The 15,276-nt window shown below is 35.1% G+C and overlaps 1 long non-coding RNA gene across 1 annotated transcript in view; it reads left to right on the forward strand.

Moving 5' to 3' along the window:
* Nucleotides 1–14,681, forward strand: part of LOC140620245 (uncharacterized) — a 73,326-nt gene extending 58,645 nt beyond the window's left edge. The window contains exons 3-5 of the long non-coding RNA XR_012020035.1: nt 6–255; nt 3,567–3,666; nt 12,954–14,681. This is a non-coding gene — a long non-coding RNA (uncharacterized lncRNA). The remainder of the gene's footprint in view (nt 1–5; nt 256–3,566; nt 3,667–12,953) is intronic.
* The last annotated feature ends 595 nt before the right edge of the window (nt 14,682–15,276 follow it).

Below are 15,276 nucleotides of genomic sequence, written 5' to 3' on the forward strand. Positions count from 1 at the left end.
TTAAGATATATTTGAGACAGAGAGATAGAGAGAGAGAGAAAGCATGCAGCATGTGAGTGCATAAGCAAGCATAAAGAGAGGCAGAAGGAGAGAGAGAAGTCAACTGCCTGCTGAGTGTGGAGCCCCGAGCAACTCCATCTGAGATCATCACCTGAGCTGAAATTAAGACCAGAAGCTTAACCGACTGAGCCACCCAGGCACCCCTGGACTTTCCTCCTTCTTAAGATCTTCTACTGTGCAGCACCCTATGCTAAGGTACCTCTTATGGTCCAGTCTATAAGGCTCATCTTCCGAATCATACTTCTAGTTCATTGGCTTTTATCCAAAAATCTATAAAAATCCATTATCATATCCTTATTTTTATGACCTAGTTCCTCCGATACCATAAGGAACACACTTTTAATTCTACCCATTGAGCAGACTTATCTTTACCTTCTTTATTTAGTGTAGAACCAATTAACTGTCATAATGCTTTCCAGACTGAATGTTGTCCTTCTAGCTTGGAACTACTGTCTGTAAACCATGATGCTTGTTTGGCTTCCTTGAGAAATGATCATAGGGGGACACCTGGGTGGCTCAGTGGTTGAGCGCCTGCCTTCAGCCCAGGATGTGATCCCGGAGTCCCAGGATTGAGTCCCACATAGGGCTCCCTTATGGAGCCTGCTTCTCCCTCTGCCTATGTCTCTGCCTCTCTCTCTCTCTCTCTCTGTGTGTGTGTCTCATGAATAAATAAATAGAATCTTTAAAAAAAATTATCATAGGGTGTAAGGCCCTTCAGCTACAGGGTTAGGTAACTCTGCTCAGGGGATCTAATAACCCAAAGGCATGGAAGCCACATTTATGTATTCAGTGGTCCATTTCCATTTGATGAGTATCTGTTGGATTTCTTTTCCTGTTAGAATGTTGTTTTTACATGCTGCATGCCATAATGTGTATTTCAGATCTCAAAATAATTTTACATCTTTCTGTAATAGAAGCAGGTTTAACTAAAGCACAATAACAGGTGAACAATTGTTTGTCAGAGACTAGAGCTGGGAATTGCATTAGGAAAATTTCAAGTCCAAAATCTCAGTGGGTACCACTGGGAGGCAGCAACAAGCTTTTGGCCAAGGCCTCAGCAAGTATGGTTGAAGTTGCTGACACTTTGATTATTTGATCATCATTGAGGTTGTATGACTCCAGAAGGATCCATTAGGTCATGGCTTTTTGACACTCCATGGTAGGCTGCCGTTGTTCAGAGCCCCATTCAAATTCAGTTTTTCTTTTCTTTTCTTTTTTTTTCTGGTAACTTTGTGAGTAGGGGCTAATTTTATGAAACAAAACAAATTAATTTTAGTTTCAATTTTTGAGCTGGCAGAAAACAGTAGCTTATTTTTGGTTGTTTGAGGAATGTTGCTAATGTCTGTGGCCCAAGTAATTCTTACGAATGTTACCACGTATTCTTGAACCTACATTTTTAGCTGGCTACAGCTAGCTGGTCTCTGGTAGTGATTGACATGATTAATCAGCACTTTTAATCGCTTTAACATCTCCACTTCAGATGGAGATCAGCATTCTATCATCAATAAAATGTATACCAGCACATTTCAATTGGATCAAATTGAACCAGTTATGGTACTAAGCAGAATTTAAATAACCCTATGGAGGCTCAGTAAATCTGTATTGGATTCTGCCCAACATGAATAGACAATGATTTTTTAAAATTGAAGTATAATTGACACACAATGTTACATTACATTAGTTTCAGGTGTACAATATAGTGATTCAATAAGTGTATGCTACACTCACCATAAATATAGCTGCCATCTATTATCATACAATGCTATTAAAATACCATTGACTATATTCTCTATGCTTTACCTTTTACCCTGAGACTTCTTCATTTCATAACTAGAAGCCTGTACCTTCCACTCTCCTTTGTCCCTTTTTGCCAACCCCCTGAACCCTCTCCCAATAACAACCACCCATTTGTTTTCTATATTTATGAGTCTGTGTCTGCTGTTTGTTTATTCATTTGTTTTGTTCCACATATAAGTGAAATCATATCGCATTTGTTTTTCATTTATTTCATTTAGCATAATACCTTCTAGGTCTACCCATGTTGCTGCAAATGGCAAGATCTCATTCTTTAATAGGGCTGAGTAATATTCCACCATATATACACCCCATCTTCTTATCCATTCATCTATTGATGGACACTTGGATTTCTTCTATACTTTGGCTATTATAAGTAATGCTGCAATAAACCTAGGAGTGGATATATCAAATTAGTATTTATATTTTCTTTAGGTAAATACCTAGTAGTGGAACTACTAGTTGTTCATAAGGTATTTCCATTTTTAGCTTTTTTTTAAAATAACATCCATTCTGTTTTTTACAATGGCCACACCAATTTACAATTCCCATCAATAGGAATACACAATGATTTTGACTTTCTTCCATAATTGAAGTTAAAAAAGAAACTTAGATAAATCAGTCACAGAATACTAATCCTTCCTAGCTTATTGGAAATATGAAGTGTTACACTATTAGGCATGGCTGATGCTGTTGGAAGAAGCATTTTTTTCAGTCCTTCGTAGTCTACAATTAACTTCTGAGATTCAACTTTTCTTACAAGCCATACTGGATTAGTAAATAGGATATTTTGTGGGTGTTATTATACTTGTATCTAACATCCTTAACCAAATCAGGAATTTATTAATGACCCCCAGGTATGCTCTATTGTTTTCTGTTAATCACTTGAGTGGGTTAGGTCTTTCTAAGAATTTCCATTTAGCATAACAATTAAAATAGTATATAGAGTAGATTTTTATATCCCTTCCTCCAATTGTTTGAGAAAGGGAAGAGCTTCCCATCCCTCCCATTCAAGATGTCACATACATTCCAATAATACATTCTGGTAGAGTTGGTATACAACCTTGAGTAACCTTTGTTCATAAATTTCTACTTCAAGTTGTATTTTCAATTTTATGTCATTGACAATTTATCACAATCTTGAAACTTAATTATGTTGCCTTTTTGCTTTTTATAGCAGGTTTAGGTATGATAGCAAACTATGAGCCACTGTAGAACAATTCCAATAAAATTTCTTCATCGCACTCATGATATTTCACACACAACAAGGCAAAAGGTCTTGGATTCCCTGCTATCAATGGCGCCACCCTTTCCATCCTGGGACCAATTTGATATATTTTCTTTAACCCACATTGTTTTAGTCAGTGTTGTTTATGAGGATCCTTATTTTTTTCTATCACGAGATTTTTAAAAAATTTACTATGGCTAAGATAAATTGAACAAATCATTTTGTAACTTTTGGAGTTGTGGTACAGATGAGCCAGATAATCTCTCCAGCAATCTATTAAAATTAAAATTTTAGTAGTTATTCCATCTCCCTCTTCTTTTTTCATGATTTTTTTAACCAATTATACCAACCTGTTTAATTGTCCTGAGTGTTTTTAAAATCCTTTTAACCCTAATAATCCTTTTCCCTTGAATTTTTTTTATTTTATTCATTTTATTTTATTCACTCAAATTTATTTTTATTTTATTCAGAGAGAGAGAGAGAGAGAGAGAGAGAGAGAGGCGCAGAGACACAGGAGGAGGGAGAAGCAGGCTCCATGCAGGAAGCCCAACGTGGGACTCTATCCCAGGTCTCCAAGATCACAGGTGGCACTAAACCGCTGCACCACTGGGGCTGCCCTTCCCCTGAATATTTCTAATACACTTCCCATCACTTAACCTTTTAGGAGTTGAGCCAGTAGTGCTGTGACAGCTTTTCTCATATGCCTTTATTTCCCAACAGGAGGGTCACACAAGCATCCCAAACATTCGAGCACCATTTATCACATAAAAATTGTTTCTTGAGTGAAAAGCCATTTTAAAATTGGAGCATATTTTGTCCTTATGTAATCAATCTGAAGGTGTTTGCACTTTTAACATTTCAGCACCCTCAGGATTGTTCAGTTTAGTATAAATGCAGAGTTGGACTATTCCTCCTCTCACATAACCCTGCCTTCCACTGGCTCAACAGATTAGGATATCCACATTTCTGCAGAAAGTAGACTGAACTCTTTGAATACTCCACATTTGGGGCATCTCTTGATCCCCACTTTCCCCCTTACCTCATCCAAAGCCTGGATAATCTTTTTAGTGATTATCAGTTAGACTGGGTAACCTTCTGATCAAAAGAAGTATTTGTACTACTCCCTGATTTCATCATGTCTCTTCCTGTTACAGACAGAATCAATGGTGATAACTTGGCAGACCAGAAGCCTTGTGTTTTTTCTTAGTTACTCTCATTTTTGCCAAAGCAGCTAACAGCAGCCAAGGCACAGAATTCTTGACTGACTTCCCTCCTGTCTGAATTTCTTTTTTCATCCGCTTAGGTATTTGCTTCAGCTCCAGATCTGCCCACTTCCAAGTTGATATGTTTATCCTGCTGTCAATGGTCACAATACCACTGAATTGAAGGCTAGCCTGGGGGAGGTAGCCTGGCATCAAAGGTCCTTCACATCCCATTTCCTCATCTTTCTTTCTTACAAACTAAGTCTTTTTTTTTTAATTTATTTTTTATTGGTGTTCAATTTACTAACATACAGAATAACCCCCAGTGCCCGTCACCCATTCACTCCCACCCCCCGCCCTTCTCCCCTTCCACCACCCCTAGTTCGTTTCCCAGAGTTAGCAGTCTTTACGTTCTGTCTCCCTTTCTGATATTTCCCACACATTTCTTCTCCCTTCCCTATATTCCCTTTCACTATTATTAAGTCTTATCCATCATTTAATTGTAGAGGCAAGGGCCACAGCAAGCATCCTGTTTGGAGCACTAATGGCAGCAAATTACACAAGATCAGATAACTGAAAGAACTCATGAAACCACAGCATATACTGTTGGGGGAGGTATTCAGAAAGACACTGCTGCCAGTTGACTTATAAGGTGCACCTTGGCAATCAGAGACTCCTCACAACCTTCCCTACCCATGGAATGTGGTTTCTGCTTACCTTACCCACTCCCAGATGTTGCCCCAAAGACATAAAAGCTTTGAGATGGTGATGTGGTGCTGAGATCATCTGGACAGTATATAGTCCAGTGTGTTGAACCCAGTTGAGGATCCTATATAAACTTTTAAGAAGTGGAAAGGTGCAAAGATCTATTTACCTTGCTGCTGCCCAAGACATGCACTGATTGTGAATTCTCTTTGCTCACTAAACATACCACCTACCAACCTGGAATGGCCTACCTCTTTCTTCAGTTGCTCTCTGCCCTCCAAGAATGAGGGACCAGTTTTCTATTTCACCCGGGAAACTCCTGAGGAGGTGATGAACCAACATACACTCACATAAAGCTTTAATAAACGTAAAAGGATAAAAGTATAGACAACTATAAGAGACAAGGATATTTCTAGGCACAATTTCTCAGATGCAGGATGTGCTTCATCTTTGGATCAAGCATCAAGAAAAGTGTGGGAAGTCATGACTCAGCAGAGCCAAAATATAAGTTCACTGGATGGCTCTTTTATATTCCTTTGGTAAGGGAGCTAAAGTAGACTGGTTTTAAACTGGTAAAATAGATATAAACCATTAATTTATATATTTTCAATAAAAGAAAGCAGACATTCTGGTACAGAGTACCTCTAGGTAGGTTTTAGACTTCAAAAACACATTATAAGTTACTAGCTAGTATATTTACTCCCTACTTTGGCCCAATATCAGTGTCATGCTGAACCTGGACATATGAATAGAGATACTGCAAACTAGCTTTTAACCTTTTCAACAATTTTCAAAAGTTATGTGTCAAGAGGTTTCAATTGTAAATATATTTTAAAAATGGAAAAGCATAAACATTTAGGATTTTAAATAATGTAATGTTTACAAATCCTTATTAAATTGCTATTATACACAGCAGGCATACCTCTTAAAAATATACACGTATAGCCTATTGGTTGTTTTAAATAGTCTATTTAAAAGAAAAGAAAGATGGATGGAAATAGGAACACTAGGCACATTACAACTACAAGTAGTCTATTATTACCACCAACACAGGGATATTAGGATCTTTACTCAGGATAAAGATATTTACTACAGTTAATAAAATGGAAAGTTTAGCAGACCACTATATCAACTATAAACTTTGGTTTACCTTTTCAGCTCCTGAAGACTTCCTATATTCCTTGGCTCATGATTCTCTCTCCATCTTCCAAGCTAGCAATCTGGTATCTCTCTGACCCTTCTTCCTCTAACTACTAAAAAAAAGAAGTTAAGAAAAGTTATCTGCTCTTAAAATCTCTTATCATTAGATTGGATCTACCTGGATAATACAGGATGTTCTTTCCATCACAAAATCTTTAACCTTGATCACATCTGGAAAGTTCTTTTTCCATGTAAGGTAATACATTCACAGGGTCTAAGGATTAGGATGTGAGCATCTTTGGGGTCATTATTTTGCCTACTATAGCTTCCAAGTTCAAGTTGTTGGCTAAACCAATTTCCTTCTGACTGCATAGCTAAAGATCCTGATTTTTTCTGGTTATTGGCTAAAAGCAGTCCTCAGGTCCTGGAATCCATCTGCTGTTTCTTGCCATATGGGCTTCGCTAACATAAGTGCTGATTTAATCATACCTGTAGGTAGGATATTGGCTCCAGTCTGTTGTGATATAGTCATATAACATAACTTAATCAAGTAAGAGCTAGGTCGCTATCTTTGCCGTATCCTATTGGTTAGAAGTAAATCATGGGAGCTGCTCAGTCAACGGAAGTGGGTTACACAAATGTGTGAACATCAGAAAGAGGAAAATCTTTGGACCTCACCTTAGGGACTGTCTCCTGACTAATAATTGCACTTCTTAGTATACTCTGAGGAAATCTCACAGGAGACACATACTCAATATTTATGAAATATTAATTGCAATATTATTTGCAAAAGTGAAAAACTTAAAATAACCCAAGTGTTCATTAGTAAAAGAATGGAACAATACATTGTGGTATATCCAAATAGTGAAATACTGAACTAATTAAAATAAATGAAATAGAGCCTCATGTATCAACATACTCAAATACCAAAAATGTCTTTTTTAACTCAACAAAATGTAATTTATACATCATATTGTGCCATTTACTTAAACCTAAAAACAAGAAAAAGGATATAATGTAATATTTTAATTAATACAAATCTGTGTTTAAAATTTCTAGAAAGCAAGGGCACCTGGGTGGCTCAGTTGGTTAAGCATCCAACTCTTGGTTTTAGCTCAGGTCATGATCTTAGGGTTGTGGGATTGAGCCCACTGAGAGGTTATAGTTTTACTTTGAACTATTGCAGTTAAGACAAAGTAGGAATTAATGGAATATTTTAGTGCGATGTTAGTAAAATTAGTATATCTGACATACAGGTGAAATGCATTCTTGACAAAAACCACTGAAACAAATTTAAGGCAAGATATAAAGATATACTTTGTAGCCACTAGAGGGCATAAAGCATCTGCCACATTTTTCTTTAAGCCTAGACTTGAACTGTGAAGTAGTTATATTTTGTCTAAAAAGTAAGAAAATGGAGCCTCATTTATATTTAAATCACTATCACTGAACTACAAATATTAACCTAATTTAAAATGAGTGTGTTCATTTAAAAATAATTTTTAGCCAATTTTCAATATTTAGGAATTTATTCCCCAAGACCGGATTTTCAAATATAGCAGTTCATTTGATTCTGAATCAATAAGCATATATAAGTAAAACTAGATTTTATTTTTTTAAAGGTAGGAATCATACTTTATTTATCTTTGAATCCTAATACATTTACCAGTGGTCAGATGTATGTTTTTTCATTATGAAATTCAAAGATTTGTATTTAAAAACATTGGGTACTTTACAAAGGCATATAATGCAGTTCCAGAAATGTAAGCTTGATAGACATATCAAGGTAATAATATCAGTCAAATCATATTCTCTAGGAATTCAGGGCCAGGTGACAGCCTTGTGGTATATCAGATGTAAAGCCCATCTGCCTAAAACTATTATCTCCATCTGCCTGTTGGTTGTTGAGAAATTCTCTTAGGATCTTGTGTGATTAAATCTCAAGTCTATTTCTGCAAGCATTGGGTACTTGGCCCTCATAGTCTTTCTTCCCCAAGCCCTAGGGATTCATCTTTTTTTTTTTTTTTTCACAGACTGTTGCCTACTCCATTTCTTGCAAATGTTACCTACCACAGAGTCGATGCCAGTTTTTTACCTATGTTTCCCCAAAACCATTTTTTTTTCTCTTTAAAGGTTTGCATTTAATCTCAGAGAACCCTACTGGATTGACCTTTTCTGCTTTAGACATTGACAAACACAGATTGGATCCATTGCTGGGTCTGATTGATTTCATGCCTCACAGATTATAAATACAGAGTCACAATGATTATTTCTTCCTTCTTTTTATCAGGTCAAAGAGTTATGAAAACCTATAAATATTTCTTTGAAAATTATTCACATTCATTCCTTCTCCTCTGTTTATACCACTACCTCTCGAGTTAATATCTCATGGCCTTGCACCTGAATTACTGCAAGAGTTTCTTAATTGGCATCTCTTACTGTTTCCATTTTGAATGTCCTATAAAGACACTAGAGCAATCTTGTTTGAATAATGATTTCATTATGGTTCTCCAAAGCCAATATACGTCTCGTCATTTTTTACTACCAAGTCAACTATCTGACATGTAAACGCTCTCAGAATATGATCCCATCCATCATATCAGAACTTATTTCCCTTCACCCCCCACATGGATCCTTATCTAATAAGTCAAGTCTTTTTGTCACAAGAAAAAAAATGACTTTCATAACACAGCAATGTTAGACTTTTCAATTTTTTATATTTTAACCTATATATATATATATAAACATTTAGCTTCTCTAGAGCAAGCTCCTTCTTATTAGGTTTGTATTTTCAATGTTCTCTATGAAGCCAGCCCCTAGAAGAAGCACAATAATTACTGGCCGAATGTATGAATTTATAAAATGGCATCCAGGTTATATCCTTCCTTTTTTTTCATTGTTTCATCATATTTAGATAACATATATAAGTTAGACAGAAGTCACAGATTTAAATTCTTGATCTTCCATCTAATAGCTTTGGAATATTGAGAGAATCTTCAATCTCTTCTGAAATTGAGAAAGAAGTTAGTATTTTCAATCCCAAAGATAATATAGACAGTACAGAGAATTTGGGGAGAAAAGTAAGAAAAATTTTATCCCTTAATCTGTATTTTTTATTCCTATTGCTGGTATAAAGAATTACCATAAACTTAGTGTCTTAAAACAACACAAATTTATCATCTTTTGGTCCTAAGAGTCATAGTCTGAAATGGATCTCATTGAACTAAAATCAGAGTGTTAGCAGGACCATAATACTTTCTTGAAGCTCTAAGGGAGAATGACTTCGGGTTTTTTGTTTTCTTGTTTGTTGCCTTTTCTTGCTTAAAAAGACTGCATTTCTTGGATAGTTACCCCTTTTTCATCTTCAAAGCCAACAGTGGTCAGCTGAATCTTTTTCTCATTGCATCACTCGGACATTGACTTTTCTGCTTCCTTCTTCAGCATTTAAAGTTCTGTTGAATTACATTATTGGACTATTATAGACAATCCAGAACAATCTCTTAAGTTTTGCTGACTAGAAACCTTATTATATCTGACACTTTAATCTCCCCCCTTGCTACTTAACTATTCACAGGTTCTGAGGATTAGGATATGCACATCTTTTGGGTGAGAGCATTGTTCTGCTGATCACAGCCTACCCTCTGGCCCTAACTCACATTCAAAATATATTAATTCATTTTAACATCCTTCAAAGTCTGGATCAATTACAGCATCAACTCTAAGTTCAATATGTTATCTAAATATCATCAGTTTAAAAGCCTCAGATGTCATTATCTAAATCAGGTATGGCTGAGGCTCTGGATATAATTCATCCATAGTCATAATTCATTATTAACCAGTGAAACTCAAAAAAATGTTATTCACATAAAAAATAAAATGGTGGGCAGGTATGAGATAGTATTTTATAGACATTCCATTTAAGAAAGGGGAGACAATTTTTTTTAAACATGTCATCGGTCCCAGTTTGATATCAATTTCTATGACATCTGAGAGAGCTCCATTCAGCTTCAAGTCTTAGAAATAATCCTCTGTGCCTTTTGATTCCAATTTCTGGGCCCTGATTCTACTCTAGGAGTAAGTCCTTTCTCATTCTCCAAAGACAGAACATGTTTTCAGTTAATTCATTTTATCAGCCTGTTGATAATGTCCCTGTTAGACCAACCTGACAGGGTTTTCTGCTCATATTACATTATTAAGAACTTAGTGGATCTCCATTGTATGTTATGAGAATTTTCTCCATACAAGAGAATTCTCCAAGTTTCACTTGGATAATCACATTCCTGGCTTCTGCTGATAGGGCCAAGAGACCCAGGAACCACATGCTTAATCTCTTCAAAGAGCCTTCTATGTGACTGAATACTCTGACCTTTTTATCCTTCTGAGCCACTAGACATTTTCCAGCCACACCCTTGGCTTTCTCTTAAGAGCATGCTTTCCTGACAGCAAATCTCTTGATTTTTGCTTTTGAAATCTAGATAGACAAGGATTTCCAAAATCATCAAGTCCTATTTAATTTTTGCTCATCAGTTAACAGTTTACTTACTTCTTTCTTCTTGATTTTACTATAAGCAGCAAGAAGAAACCAGGCCGCATCGTTCACACTTAGCTTGAAAATCTCAATAAAGTATCCAAGTTCATCATTTGCAAGCTCTGCTTTCCACATAACTAAAGGAGACAACTCAGCTAAGCTTTCTGCCACTATATAGCAAGGATTTCCTTTTCTTTAGTTTCCAATAATGAGTTTCTCTTTTCCACCTTAGCCATTATTAGCAGCTCCTTTAATTCTCATATTTCTACAAATATTTTGTTTATGACGACTTAGGTATTCTCTAAGACAGCATGTTTTCTTTACCATGCCCCTTGCTTCATCCTAAGTCCTCACTAGGAGAATTGTTAACATTCTCATTTTCACTAACAGTCTGTTCAAGGCAAGGTAGGCTTTTTCTTATCTTTTTGTAAGATTTTATTTATTTATTCATGAGAGACATAGAGAGAGAGGCAGAGACATAGGCAGAGAGAAGCAGGCTCCCAGGAGGGAGCCCAATGCGGGACTGATCCCTGACCCTGGGATCTGGCTCTGAATCACCCAGGAATCCCAAGGTAGGCTTTTTCATTCATATTCCTCAAAATTCCTCTAGCCTCCACCTATTACTCAACCCCCGAGTCTCTTCCATATTTTGAGGCATTTGTCACAGCAGCACTCAACTACCAGTTATCAAAATCAGTATCAATCAAGATTAAACCAGAGAAGTAGAATCAGCAAGAGATATATATTGAAAGATTTATTGCAAAGAACTGACTTCTATGATTGTGGGAGCTGGCGAGGTAAGTCTAAAATACATAAGGAATATTTCAGGAAGGGCAGGCAGGAATTCTATAGGGCTGAAAACGCTGTCCATAGATGGAATTTCCTTTTCATCATGGAAGCTTGAGATTTACTTTTAAGGCTTCTCAACAGACTGAATCAAGCCCTCCCAGAATATCTAGGATAATCTCTCTTACTTAAAGTCAACTGATTATGGATTTTAATAACATCCACAAAATGCCTTCACAGCCACACCTAAGTCTATGTTTGATTAAATAATTTGGGTCTACAGCCTAGACAAATCAAACATATCACAAGACTATCATATACTGTTACTCTAACATAATTATTGTAATTTTGTGTTTTTCCTTTGTCTTTATAAATGTGCCACTATAGCTAACCATATTCATAATGTACACCACTTTAATACCTACTTGTTTTGTGTAACATGCCACCATAGACTTTTTTTACTGAATATTTTTTAATTAAAATAGTCAATGATTCTATAACATTCAGTCCAGTTCTTATATCATAATTAACAATTTCCTTCCATTTTTTTACCATTGAAAATTGTACCATAATTAATAATTGCATGCCAATGTTTTTCTATATTTTTATTTTTAAAGGCATATACCCCCCAAAGATCAGAAGTTCAAAGAATATGAATACAAGAATATGTAGCTTTGTGGGGTACATATGATGTCTGTTGCACCTTATATGACTCTGCCACTGTATTGTGAAAGCCATAGTCAATATGCAAACAAAACTCTATACTCCAATAAAACTTTATTAAAAAAATTAATAGCCAGATTTGACTCATGGACTATAGTTTGCCATCCTCTGTTCTGGATTATTGATTAGTCATTTGGTCAAAGGATCATTAATATAACTTGAAACTATTTGAAATTTGACTACTTTCCATCACATTTCATCCTTTGCACCTTTTAAAAAATTTTACTGTTGCTGATATAAAGACCTTATCCCTGTAACTACTATATCTCAAAGTGTTCTAATATTAAAAAGCAGATAGAAAACAATGCAGATCATCATGTTCGTTGTGTTTCCACCAATATTTTATATATTGATATTTTCTGGTCTCCTAATTCTGCTCCATTTTAAGACCCAATAATCCTAAGGATAAGATTATAAGAATCATATGTGAAATAAAGAGAGATCTGGAACATCCTTTTTGTCCTCTCATGTTCTTTTTTTCCTACCTGAAGCATATGCTCTTTGGCTCATAATAATAGATGAGGTTTCCAGGTGAGATGAGATGAGATTTCCTTTACTCAGGAAACATTTAAGTTACAAAACATCTCCATTTTATACTCCAGAGAGTTGTATAAGTTATATGACATTTTCCAGGGAACTATGCTTTCATAAATCCATAGACTTCAGGTTTATTTACCATCAGTAATTTTTAGCCAAGAACATTCTGTTAAGATCATTTAATAAATAACTCTTTCTATTTAAGAAATTTCATATTTGTTGTTGTTGTTTGTTTGTTTGTTTTACCTAGAGGTCCAGCTGAAAAGGAGACTGGGCCAAGTCATCTTCCTCTTCCCTGCTCCCCTACCACCACCCCAGGCGCATCCTTTTGGAAAAGGGAGCAAATGGATCACAGCCCAGCTGCCTTAACTTCTTTCTCACTCACAATACACTGGAAAATGAAGAAGGTTATGTTTTATTCCTATTGTATGTTCTTAGATAAGTTTTCTCAAAAACTTGTAAAAATGGTAAAAATATATAAATGCCATGGAAAATACGTTTCTCTGAAAAGTAAGATGTTGTCATTTGTTACAGAATATTGTAACACATCTGGTAATGGGTCAAAAGGACAAATATAGGTTACTGGGAATAGGATCAATCAAGATAAGGAAGAAATTAAAGGCATTGTACTTTGGCTCTCTTTAATTAAAGGACTCCTTATACAACCATATAGGCAAAAGAACACTGTTGTGGAACAATAATCATCTATGTTTTTCCCCTTCCCACTAGTTTCTGATTTCCTTAATCGCTCATTCACCATTTTATACCTAGAGCTGATAACACTGTCGATAATCAGTAAATATTTTGAATGAGTGAATGAATGAATCTTCCAAACCCATATATTTCTCCATTTTATCAATGTATTTCACTCTGTGAATATCATTACAAACTTTATGGTTTCTGCATCATTATCACTACTGTATATCAGAACATTCATAACTTGTAGTATGCAAAGGAATATTTGTCTTATAAATATGCCCAGTTTAGAAAACACATACTCTAAAGTCTAAAAAATATTAATTATCTTAAGTAGACATTTCTGAAAATATGACAAAAGAACATAATGTTCTCCAAATGTGCTTAATATTTATTTGTAATAGAAGTACAGACATAAGCTTACTGCTGAGTCTACTTTAAAATATTTGAAAATTCTGAGTAAGCCCATACAGAATATTGATTTTCCCAGAACCATTTTTCAGTTAATGATATTTACACTTGGAATAACATCTTTCTTCATAGGCTTAATCAGTAAAGAAACAAGTAAGTAGGCAGATGGTAACACTACAGCAATGAATTCCTACAGCAATGAATTCCTCTTTGTTCAACATCTCTAATGCTTTTTTGCCATTTGGAAAATAAATCTTAAATTATTTCACAGTATAACTATTTCTTTAAACTTAACAAACAACTCAGAGGTGTGACATGAAATATTATTTACTAACTAAGAGATTGGAAACTGTCAAACTGAAGGGAGACAGGAGATTGATAACATGCTTATGAGACTCCAGTCACTGGGAGTTTTGGTGACAATCTGCTGTCCAAGAGAGTCAGCTAATGGTTTTTATTTGTCCTATTAATATTATAATGTCATGGCCGATATTACAAGTAAGGAATTATAGGGGTGCTTGGTTGGCTCAGTCAGTGGAACAGGTGACTCTTGATCTTGGGGTTATAAATTCAAACACCATGTTGGGTATAGAGATTACTTAAAAATAAAAAACAAATCTAAAAGAAAACAAAAACACAAAAACAAGTAAGGGATTCTAGAAGAGTTCATACCTAATATCAAGAATGAACATATGTAACCCATCTGGATGACTGGTGCCAATTTCAACCCCAAATATCTACTGTTTCTCTCAGTAGACTGAGAACAAAAATATACCAGAAGAAAATGATGCATTAAAATTACTGTGCAATAATTATCTCATAGCATATTAAATTTTCCTATCTACTTCCATAAAATAATCCATTATAAGAATCTGTAGCCTTTTTCTACTTTACTATGTTCCCATTCACATGATGCTTGCACTTATAAATATATTAGAAAACTATTTAAATCTCCATTTTGTCCTTGATTTAAGGCATAAGAAACTTAAGATTTTGCTATCTGATAGTCCATATAAAGGGGATGAATGTGTGAACCACCATGTTTTAAAAGCTTCCTGTGTTACATTAAAATTCCTCAGATTTTTTTCCTCCATTCTTTCCATTCCATTTCTTGCTTTGCACACTTTGCAAACATATCAATGAAGCAGAATAGAGAGTTCAGAAATAGCCACACCTATAGATATCCAAGCTTTTCTACATGGTCTTTTCAATAAATTTTTCTGGGACAATTACATATCTATATCAAAAAATAAAAAAATCAACTTTGATCCATGTCTTAAACCATATAGAAACATTAGTTCAAAACATGCCAGTGATTTAAGTATAAAGGCCTAAAAATGTAAAGATTCTTCAAAATGCAAAAATAAAAAATAACCCAAAACTTTTTAATGTACAAATATTTTTTAAGTTTTTATTTAAATTCCAGTTAGTTAACATATAGTGTAGTATTAGTTTCAGGAGCAGAA

Source organism: Canis lupus, chromosome 28 (assembly GCF_048164855.1).
Source record: "Canis lupus baileyi chromosome 28, mCanLup2.hap1, whole genome shotgun sequence".
Classification (NCBI taxonomy): Eukaryota; Metazoa; Chordata; class Mammalia; order Carnivora; family Canidae; genus Canis; species Canis lupus.